This window comes from Heptranchias perlo, unplaced genomic scaffold, assembly GCF_035084215.1.
Source record: "Heptranchias perlo isolate sHepPer1 unplaced genomic scaffold, sHepPer1.hap1 HAP1_SCAFFOLD_55, whole genome shotgun sequence".
NCBI lineage: Eukaryota > Metazoa > Chordata > Chondrichthyes > Hexanchiformes > Hexanchidae > Heptranchias > Heptranchias perlo.
The window spans coordinates 5,098,601-5,109,187 of record NW_027139570.1 but is presented as its reverse complement, the minus strand read 5'-3'; the positions used below and the strand labels follow the sequence as shown (position 1 = coordinate 5,109,187).

The 10,587-nt window shown below is 40.9% G+C and overlaps 1 non-coding gene across 1 annotated transcript; it reads left to right on the top strand.

Moving 5' to 3' along the window:
- Positions 1 to 461: 461 nt before the first annotated feature.
- Positions 462 to 533, top strand: trnag-ucc (transfer RNA glycine (anticodon UCC)). Its single transcript has one exon. It is a non-coding gene; the product is annotated as a tRNA-Gly (tRNA).
- Positions 534 to 10,587: the final 10,054 nt, after the last annotated feature.

Sequence of the window (10,587 nt, the reverse complement as noted above, 5' to 3'; positions counted from 1 at the left end):
TCACTGATATTCTATCTTTGAACTGCTGTAATATTGACCTTTAGTAATATTGCTGCTCCTCCTCCTTTCCCTATTTCCCTGTCCTTTTTAAAGTTCTTATGGACTTGAATATTAAGCTGCCATTCCTGCCCAGTTGGTAGTCAGGTCTCTGTAATGATTTAATGGAATTATTTAACTTTACTCAATGGCTGATGTGAGCTGTGGTAAAATGTATTTCCAGCTGGTCAAGTATTGCAGGTATCGACTGTCTCTTCAGTCCGATATCAGGTGAAGAATTACTGGCTGGTGTGGAATTTCCATTGATTGGGGGTTGGCGAAATCGACTGGGCGGAAACAGGAACTGCAACAGAGCGAGAAAGGATCCGTCAGAAACCAGTTCAAATGAAGAACAAAATCCAACAGCCTGCAGTGTCTGTTCAGGATCTGATGTTTGGGAACTATTTTATTGTTGATTATTTTCAGCGATGGTGGTATAGTGGTGAGCATAGCTGCCTTCCAAGCAGTTGACCCGGGTTCGATTCCCGGCCATCGCAATTAAGTGTTCTTATTAGTTTATTTCCATCAGAAACTCTTAAGTTTACAATCGAATTTGATGCAGTTCAGTTGGAAATTGTTTCCAAGACAGAATCGAGTGTAATTGCAGTAAAATGTTATCAACCTTCATTTATTTTCCCTATCGAAGGAAAAGAGGAAAAACATGCTGGAAATACTGATTTGCCAAGGGTCGAATGAGAGTGAGGAAGGGAAATGATATGTTAGCCTTTATTGGAAGGGTGTTGGAATATAAGAGTGAGGAGGTCTTGCTGCAATTGTAGTATGAGGAAATATTGTGCAAAATTGGACAATATTGGTTGGAGTTTAGAAGAATGAGAGTTGATCGCATTGAAATGTATAAAATTCTTAGACGGCTTGGCAGTGTGGATGCTGAGAGTCTGATTCCCCTGGCGGGAGAGTCAAGAACGAGAGCTCATACTCTCAAGATGAGGGGTCGGCCATTTAGGACCGACATGAGGAAACATTTCTTCACTCGAAGGATTGTGAATCTTTGGAATTCTCTACAACCCAGAGGGCTGTGGATGCTCAGTCGTTGAGTTATATTCAAAGCTGAGATCGATAGATTTTAAGAGAGCAACATGCATTATAAAGAGTTGGACGACCATGCATTATAAACAGTGAGAGCACCATGCATTATAAAAGTGAGAGCACCATGCATTGTTATCAGTGAGAGCACCATGCATTTAAAAAAGTGAGAGCACCATGCATGACAAACAGTGAGAGCAGCATTGATTATGAACAGTGAGACCACGATGCATTTTAAACAGTTAGAGCACCGTGCATTATAAACAGTGAGAGCACCGTACATTATAAACAGTGAGAGCAACATGCATTATAAACAGTGAGAGCACCATGCATTATAACCAGTGAGAGCACCATGCATTATAATCAGTGAGAGCAGCATTGATTATGAACAGTGAGACCAATATGCATTATAAACAGTGAGAGCACCATGCATTATAAACAGTGAGAGAACCATGCATTGCAAACAGTGAGAGCAGCATTGATTATGAACAGTGAGACCACGATGCATTTAAAACAGTGAGAGCACCGTGCATTATAAACAGAGAGAGCACCATGCATTATAAGCAGAGAGAGCACCATGCATTGTAAACAGTGAGAGCACCATGCATTATAAACAGTGAGAGCACCATGCATTTTAAACAGTGAGAGCACCATGCATTTTAAACAGTGAGAGCACCACGCATGATAAACAGTGAGAGCACCGTGCACGATAAACAGTGAGAGCACCGTGCACGATAAACAGTGAGAGCACCATGCATTATATACAGTGAGTGCACCATGCATTACAAGCAGTGAGAGCACTATGCACATTAAACAGTGAGAGCACCATGCATTATAAACTGTCAGAACACCATGCATTATAAACAGTAGGAGCACAATGCATTATAAACAGTGAGAGCACCATGCATTATAAACAGTGAGAGCACCGTGCATTATAAGCAGTGAGAGCACAAAGCATTATAAACAGTGAGAGCACAATGCATTGAATGCAGTGAGAGCAACATGCATGATAAACAGTGAGAGCAACGTGCATTATAAACAGTGAGAGCACCATGCATTATAAACAATGAGAGCAACGTGCATTATAAACAGTGAGAGCACCATGCACATTAAACAGTGAGAGCACCATGCATTATAAACTGTCAGAACACCATGCATTATAAACAGTAGGAGCACAATGCATTATAAACAGTGAGAGCACCATGCATTATAAACAGTGAGAGCACTGTGCATTATAAGCAGTGAGAGCACAAAGCATTATAAACAGTGAGAGCACAATGCATTGAATGCAGTGAGAGCAACATGCATGATAAACAGTGAGAGCAACGTGTATTATAAACAGTGAGAGCACCATGCATTATAAACAATGAGAGCAACGTGCATTATAAACAGTGAGAGCACCATGCATTATAAACAGTGAGAGCACCATGCATTATAAACAGTGAGAGCAACATACATTATAAACAGTGAGAGCACCATGCATTATAACCAGTGAGAGCACCATGCATTATAATCAGTGAGAGCAGCATTGATTATGAACAGTGAGACCAATATGCATTATAAACAGTGAGAGCACCATGCATTATAAACAGTAAGAGCACCATGCATTATAAACAGTGAGAGAACCATGCATTATACACAGAGAGATACCAAGCATTATATACAGTGAGAGCACGATGCATTATAAACAGTGAAAGCACCATGCATGATAAACAGTGAGCGCACCATGCATTATAAACAGTGAGAGCACGATGCATTATATACAGTGAGTGCACCGTGCATTACAAGCAGTGAGAGCATTATGCACATTAAACAGTGAGAGCACCATGCATTATAAACTGTCAGAACACCATGCATTATAAACAGTAGGAGCACAATGCATTATAAACAGTGAGAGCACCATGCATTATAAACAGTGAGAGCACTGTGCATTATAAGCAGTGAGAGCAACATGCATGATAAACAGTGAGAGCACAATGCATTGAATGCAGTGAGAGCAACATGCATGATAAACAGTGAGAGCAACGTGTATTATAAACAGTGAGAGCACCATGCATTATAAACATTGAGAGCAACGTGCATTATAAACAGTGAGAGCACCATGCATTATAAACAGTGAGAGCACCATGCATTATATACAGTGAGTGCACCATGCCTTATAAGCAGTGAGAGCACTATGCACATTAAACAGTGAGAGCACCATGCATTATAAACAGTGAGATACCAAGCATTATAGACAGTGAGAGCACGATGCATTTTAAACAGTGAGAGGACCATGCATTTCAACCAGTGAGAGCACCATGCATTATAAACAGTGAGAGCGCCATGCATTATAAACAGTGAGAGCGCCATGCATTATAAACAGTGAGAGCGCCATGCATTATAAACAGTGAGAGCGCCATGCATTATAAGCAGTGAGAGCACCATGCATTTTAAACAGTGAGAGGACCATGCATTATCAACAGTGAGAGCCAATGCATTTTAAACAGTGAGAGCACCATGCATTACAAACAGTGAGAGGAGCATTGATTATGAACAGTGAGACCAATATGCATTATAAACAGTGAGAGCACCTTGCATTAGAAACAGTGGGAGCACCATGCTTTATAAAGAGTGAGAGCAACATGCATTATAAACATTGAGAGCACCATGCATTGTAAGCAGTGAGAACACCATGCATTTAAAACAGTGTGAGCACCATGCATTATAAAGAGTGAGAGCCCCATGCATTTCAAACAGTGAGAGCACCGTGCATTTTAAACAGTGAGAGCACCGTGCATTATAAACAGTGAGAGCACCGTGCATTTTAAACAGTGAGAGCACCTTGTATTTTAAACTGTGAGTGCACCTTGTATTTTAAACTGTGAGTGCACCTTGTATTTTGAACTGTGAGAGCACCGTGCATTTTAAACAGTGCACCTTGTATTTTAAACTGTGAGAGCACCATGCATTATAAATTGTGAGAGCACCATGCATTAAAAACAGTGAGAGCACCATGCATTGTAAACAGTGAGATACCAAGCATTATATACAGTGAGAGCACCATGCATTTTAAACAATGAGAGCACACTGCATGACAAACTGTGGGAGCACCATGCTTTATAAGCAGTGAGAGCACCATGCATTATAAACCGTGAGAGCACCATGCATTTAAAACAGTGAGAGCACCATGCATTTTAAACAGTGAGAGCACCATGCATTATGGGCAGAGAGAGCACCATGCATTTTAAACAGTGAGAGCACCGTGCATTATAAACAGTGAGAGCACCGTGCATTTAAAACAGTGAGAGCACCGTGCATTTTAAACAGTGAGAGCACCTTGTATTTTAAACAGTGAGAGCAACGTGCATGTTTATCAGTAAGTGCACCGTGCATTTTAAACAGTGAGAGCACCGTGCATTTTAAACAGTGAGAGCACCATGCATTATGAACAGTGAGAGCACCGTGCATTTAAAACAGTGGGAGCACCGAGCATTTTAAACAGCAATTGCACCTTGTATTTTGAACAGTGAGAGCACCGTGCATTTTAAACAGTGAGAGCACCGTGCATTTTAAACAGTGAGAGCACCGTGCATTTTAAACAGTGAGAGCACCTTGTATTTTAAACCGTGAGTGCACCTTGTATTTTAAACTGTGAGAGCACCGTGCATTTTAAACAGTGAGAGCACCGTGCATTTTAAACAGTGAGTGCACCTTGTATTTTAAACTGGAGAGCACCGTGCATTTTAAACTGTGAGAGCACCGTGCATTTTTAACAGTGAGAGCACCGTGCATTTTAAACAATGAGAGCACCGTGCATTTTAAACAATGAGAGCACCGTTCATTATAAACATTGAGTGCACCGTGCATTTTAAACAGTGAGAGCACCTTGTATTTTAAACTGTGAGAGCACCTTCTATTTTAAACTGTGAGAGCACCGTGCATTTTAAACAAGGAGAGCACCGTGCATTTTAAACAATGAGAGCACCGTGCATTTTAAACAGTGAGAGCACCGTGCATTTTAAACAGTGAGAGCACCGTTCATTATAAACATTGAGTGCACCGTGCATTTTAAACAGTGAGAGCACCGTTCATTATAAACATTGAGTGCACCGTGCATTTTAAACAGTGAGAGCACCTTGTATTTTAAACTGTGAGTGCACCTTGTATTTTAAACAGTGAGAGCACCGTGCATTTTAAACAGTGAGAGCAACGTGCATTTTTATCAGTAAGTGCACCGTGCATTTTAAACAGTGAGAGGACCTTGCATTTTAAACAGTGAGAGCACCTTGTATTTTAAACTGTGAGTGCACCGTGCATTTTAAACTGTGAGTGCACCTTGTATTTTAAACTGTGAGAGCAACGTGCATTTTAAACTGTGAGAGCACCATGCATTTTAAACAGTGAGAGCACCGTGCATTTTAAACAGTGAGAGCACCGTGCATTTTAAACAGTGAGAGCACCGTGCATTTTAAACAATGAGAGCACCGTGCATTTTAAACAATGAGAGCACCATACATTTTAAACAGTGAGAGCACCGTGCATTTTAAACAGTGAGAGCACCGTGCATTTTAAACAGTGAGAGCAACGTGCATTTTTATCAGTAAGTGCACCGTGCATTTTAAACAGTGAGAGCACCTTGTATTTTAAACTGTGAGTGCACCGTTCATTTTAAACAGTGAGAGCACCTTGTATTTTAAACTGTGAGAGCACCTTGTATTTTAAACAGTGAGAGCACCGTTCATTATAAACATTAATGCACCGTGCATTTTAAACAGTGAGAGCACCTTGTATTTTAAACTGTGAGAGCACCGTGCATTTTGAACAATGAGAGCACCATACATTTTAAACAGTGAGAGCACCGTGCATTTTAAACAGTGAGAGCACCGTGCATTTTAGACAGTGAGAGAACCGTGCATTTTAAACAGTGAGAGCATCGTGCATTTTAAACAGTGAGAGCACCGTGCATTTGAAACAGTGAGAGCAACGTGCATTTTTATCAGTAAGTGCACCGTGCATTTTAAACAGTGAGAGCACCTTGTATTTTAAACTGTGAGTGCACCGTTCATTTTAAACAGTGAGAGCACCTTGTATTTCAAACTGTGAGAGCACCTTGTATTTCAAACAGTGAGAGCACCTTGTATTTTAAACAGTGAGAGCACCGTTCATTATAAACATTAATGCACCGTGCATTTTAAACAATGAGAGCACCGTGCATTTTAAACAGTGAGAGCAACGTGCATTTTTATCAGTAAGTGCACCGTGCATTTTAAACAGTGAGAGCACCTTGTATTTTAAACTGTGAGTGCACCGTTCATTTTAAACAGTGAGAGCACCTTGTATTTTAAACTGTGAGAGCACCTTGTATTTTAAACTGTGAGAGCACCTTGTATTTTAAACAGTGAGAGCACCGTTCTTTATAAACATTAATGCACCGTGCATTTTAAACAGTGAGAGCACCTTGTATTTTAAACTGTGAGAGCACTGTGCATTTTAAACTGTGAGAGCACCTTGTATTTTAAACTGTGAGTGCACCGTGCATTTTAAACAGTGAGAGCACCTTGTATTTTAAACTGTGAGTGCACCGTTCATTTTAAACAGTGAGAGCACCTTGTATTTTAAACTGTGAGTGCACCTTGTATTTTAAACAGTGAGAGCACCGTGCATTTTAAACAGTGAGAGCAACGTGCATTTTTATCAGTAAATGCACCGTGCATTTTAAACAGTGAGAGCACCTTGTATTTTAAACAGTGAGAGCACATTGTATTTCAAACTGTGAGTGCACCGTGCATTTTAAACTGTGAGTGCACCTTGTATTTTAAACTGTGAGAGCAACGTGCATTTTAAACTGTGAGAGCACCATGCATTTTAAACAGTGAGAGCACCGTGCATTTTAAACAGTGAGAGCACCGTGCATTTTAAACAGTGAGAGCACCGTGCATTTTAAACAATGAGAGCACCGTGCATTTTAAACAATGAGAGCAACGTGCATTTTTATCAGTAAGTGCACCGTGCATTTTAAACAGTGAGAGCACCTTGTATTTTAAACTGTGAGTGCACCGTTCATTTTAAACAGTGAGAGCACCTTGTATTTTAAACTGTGAGAGCACCTTGTATTTTAAACAGTGAGAGCACCGTTCATTATAAACATTAATGCACCGTGCATTTTAAACAGTGAGAGCACCTTGTATTTTAAACTGTGAGAGCACCGGGCATTTTAAACAATGAGAGCACCATACATTTTAAACAGTGAGAGCACCGTGCATTTTAAACAGTGAGAGCACCGTGCATTTTAAACAATGAGAGCACCGTGCATTTTAAACAGTGAGAGCACCGTGCATTTTAAACAGTGAGAGCACCGTGCATTTTAAACAGTGAGAGCAACGTGCATTTTTATCAGTAAGTGCACCGTGCATTTTAAACAGTGAGAGCACCTTGTATTTTAAACTGTGAGTGCACCGTTCAATTTAAACAGTGAGAGCACCTTGTATTTCAAACTGTGAGAGCACCTTGTATTTCAAACAGTGAGAGCACCTTGTATTTTAAACAGTGAGAGCACCGTTCATTATAAACATTAATGCACCGTGCATTTTAAACAATGAGAGCACCGTGCATTTTAAACAGTGAGAGCACCGTGCATTTTAAACAATGAGAGCACCGTGCATTTTAAACAATGAGAGCACCATACATTTTAAACTGTGAGAGCACCGTGCATTTTAAACAGTGAGAGCAACGTGCATTTTTATCAGTAAGTGCACCGTGCATTTTAAACAGTGAGAGCACCTTGTATTTTAAACTGTGAGTGCACCGTTCATTTTAAACAGTGAGAGCACCTTGTATTTTAAACTGTGAGAGCACCGTGCATTTTAAACTGTGAGAGCACCGTGCATTTTAAACAGTGAGAGCAACGTGCATTTTTATCAGTAAGTGCACCGTGCATTTTAAACAGTGAGAGCACCTTGTATTTTAAACTGTGAGTGCACCGTTCATTTTAAACAGTGAGAGCACCTTGTATTTTAAACAGTGAGAGCACCTTGTATTTTAAACTGTGAGAGCACCTTGTATTTTAAACAGTGAGAGCACCGTTCATTATAAACATTAATGCACCGTGTATTTTAAACAGTGAGAGCACCTTGTATTTTAAACTGTGAGTGCACCTTGTATTAAACTGTGAGTGCACCTTATATTTTAAACTGTGAGTGCGCCTTGTATTTTAAACAGTGAGTGCACCGTGCATTTTAAACTGTGAGTGCGCCTTGTATTTTAAACTGTGAGAGCGCCGTGCATTTTAAACAATGAGAGCACATTGTATTTTAAACAGCAATTGCACCTTGTATTTTGATCAGTGAGAGCACCGTGCATTTTAAACAGTGAGAGCACCATGCATTGTAAACAATGAGAGCACCTTGTATTTTAAACTGAGAGCACCGTGCATTATAAACAGTGAGAGCAACGTGCATTTTTTTCAGTAAGTGCACCGTGCATTTTAAACAGTGAGAGCACCGTTCATTATAAACATTGAGTGCACCGTGCATTTTAAACAGTGAGAGCACCTTGTATTTTAAACAGTGAGAGCACCTTGTATTTTAAACAGTGAGTGCACCGTGCATTATAAAGTTGCAACAATGTCCAGAGCAGGTGTGTGTGAAGCCCAGGGAGAGAAGAGAAAACACACCCAGGGGGAGGGTTGGACCCTGCAGCAAACACTGAGCAGCTCAGACAGGCAGTGCGGAACCGGTTGGAGGCATTCAGAGGAAAGGCAGGGGAGAAACAAGCTGCAGACTTGGATTCGGGCGAGATTCTGTGCAACTGGGGGAGTGTGAGGGAGAGAGTGAGAGGGAGGGAGAGAGAGAGGAGGGATAGGGGGAGAGAGCACCTTGTATTTTAAACTGTGAGAGCACCTTGTATTTTAAACAGTGAGAGCACCGTGCATTTTAAACAGTGAGAGCACCGTGCATTTTTATCAGTAAGTGCACCGTGCATTATAAAACAGTGAGAGCACCGTGCATTTTAAACAGTGATAACACCGTGCATTTTAAACAGTGAGAGCACCGTGCATTTTAAACTGTGAGAGCACCGTGCATTTTAAACTGTGAGAGCACCTTGTATTTTAAACAGCAATTGCACCTTGTATTTTGATCAGTGAGAGCACCGTGCATTTTAAACAGTGAGAGCACCATGCATTGCAAACAATGAGAGAACCTTGTATTTTAAACTGAGAGCACCTTGTATTTTAAACAGTGAGAGCACCTTGTATTTTAAACAGTGAGTGCGCCGTGCATTATAAAGTTGCAACAATGTCCAGAGCAGGTGTGTGTGAAGCCCAGGGAGAGAAGAGAAAACACACCCAGGGGGAGGGTTGGACCCTGCAGCAAACACTGAGCAGCTCAGACAGGCAGTGCGGAACCGGTTGGAGGCATTCAGAGGAAAGGCAGGGGAGAAACAAGCTGCAGACTTGGATTCGGGCGAGATTCTGTGCAACTGGGGGAGTGTGAGGGAGAGAGTGAGAGAGAGGGGAGAGGGAGGGAGAGAGAGAGGAGGGATAGGGGGAGAGTGCACCTTGTATTTTAAACAGTGAGAGCACCTTGTATTTTAAACAGTGAGAGCACCGTGCATTTTAAACAGTGAGAGCACCTTGTATTTTAAACTGTGAGTGCACCGTGCATTTTAAACAGTGAGAGCACCGTGCATTTTAAACAATGAGAGCACCGTGCATTTTAAACAATGAGAGCAACGTGCATTTTTATCAGTAAGTGCACCGTGCATTTTAAACAGTGAGAGCACCTTGTATTTTAAACTGTGAGTGCACCGTTCATTTTAAACAGTGAGAGCACCTTGTATTTTAAACTGTGAGAGCACCTTGTATTTTAAACAGTGAGAGCACCGTTCATTATAAACATTAATGCACCGTGCATTTTAAACAGTGAGAGCACCTTGTATTTTAAACTGTGAGAGCACCGTGCATTTTAAACAATGAGAGCACCATACATTTTAAACAGTGAGAGCACCGTGCATTTTAAACAGTGAGAGCACCGTGCATTTTAAACAATGAGAGCACCGTGCATTTTAAACAGTGAGAGCACCGTGCATTTTAAACAGTGAGAGCACCGTGCATTTTAAACAGTGAGAGCAACGTGCATTTTTATCAGTAAGTGCACCGTGCATTTTAAACAGTGAGAGCACCTTGTATTTTAAACTGTGAGTGCACCGTTCATTTTAAACAGTGAGAGCACCTTGTATTTCAAACTGTGAGAGCACCTTGTATTTCAAACAGTGAGAGCACCTTGTATTTTAAACAGTGAGAGCACCGTTCATTATAAACATTAATGCACCGTGCATTTTAAACAATGAGAGCACCGTGCATTTTAAACAGTGAGAGCACCGTGCATTTTAAACAATGAGAGCACCGTGCATTTTAAACAATGAGAGCACCATACATTTTAAACTGTGAGAGCACCGTGCATTTTAAACAGTGAGAGCAACGTGCATTTTTATCAGTAAGTGCACCGTGCATTTTAAACAGTGAGA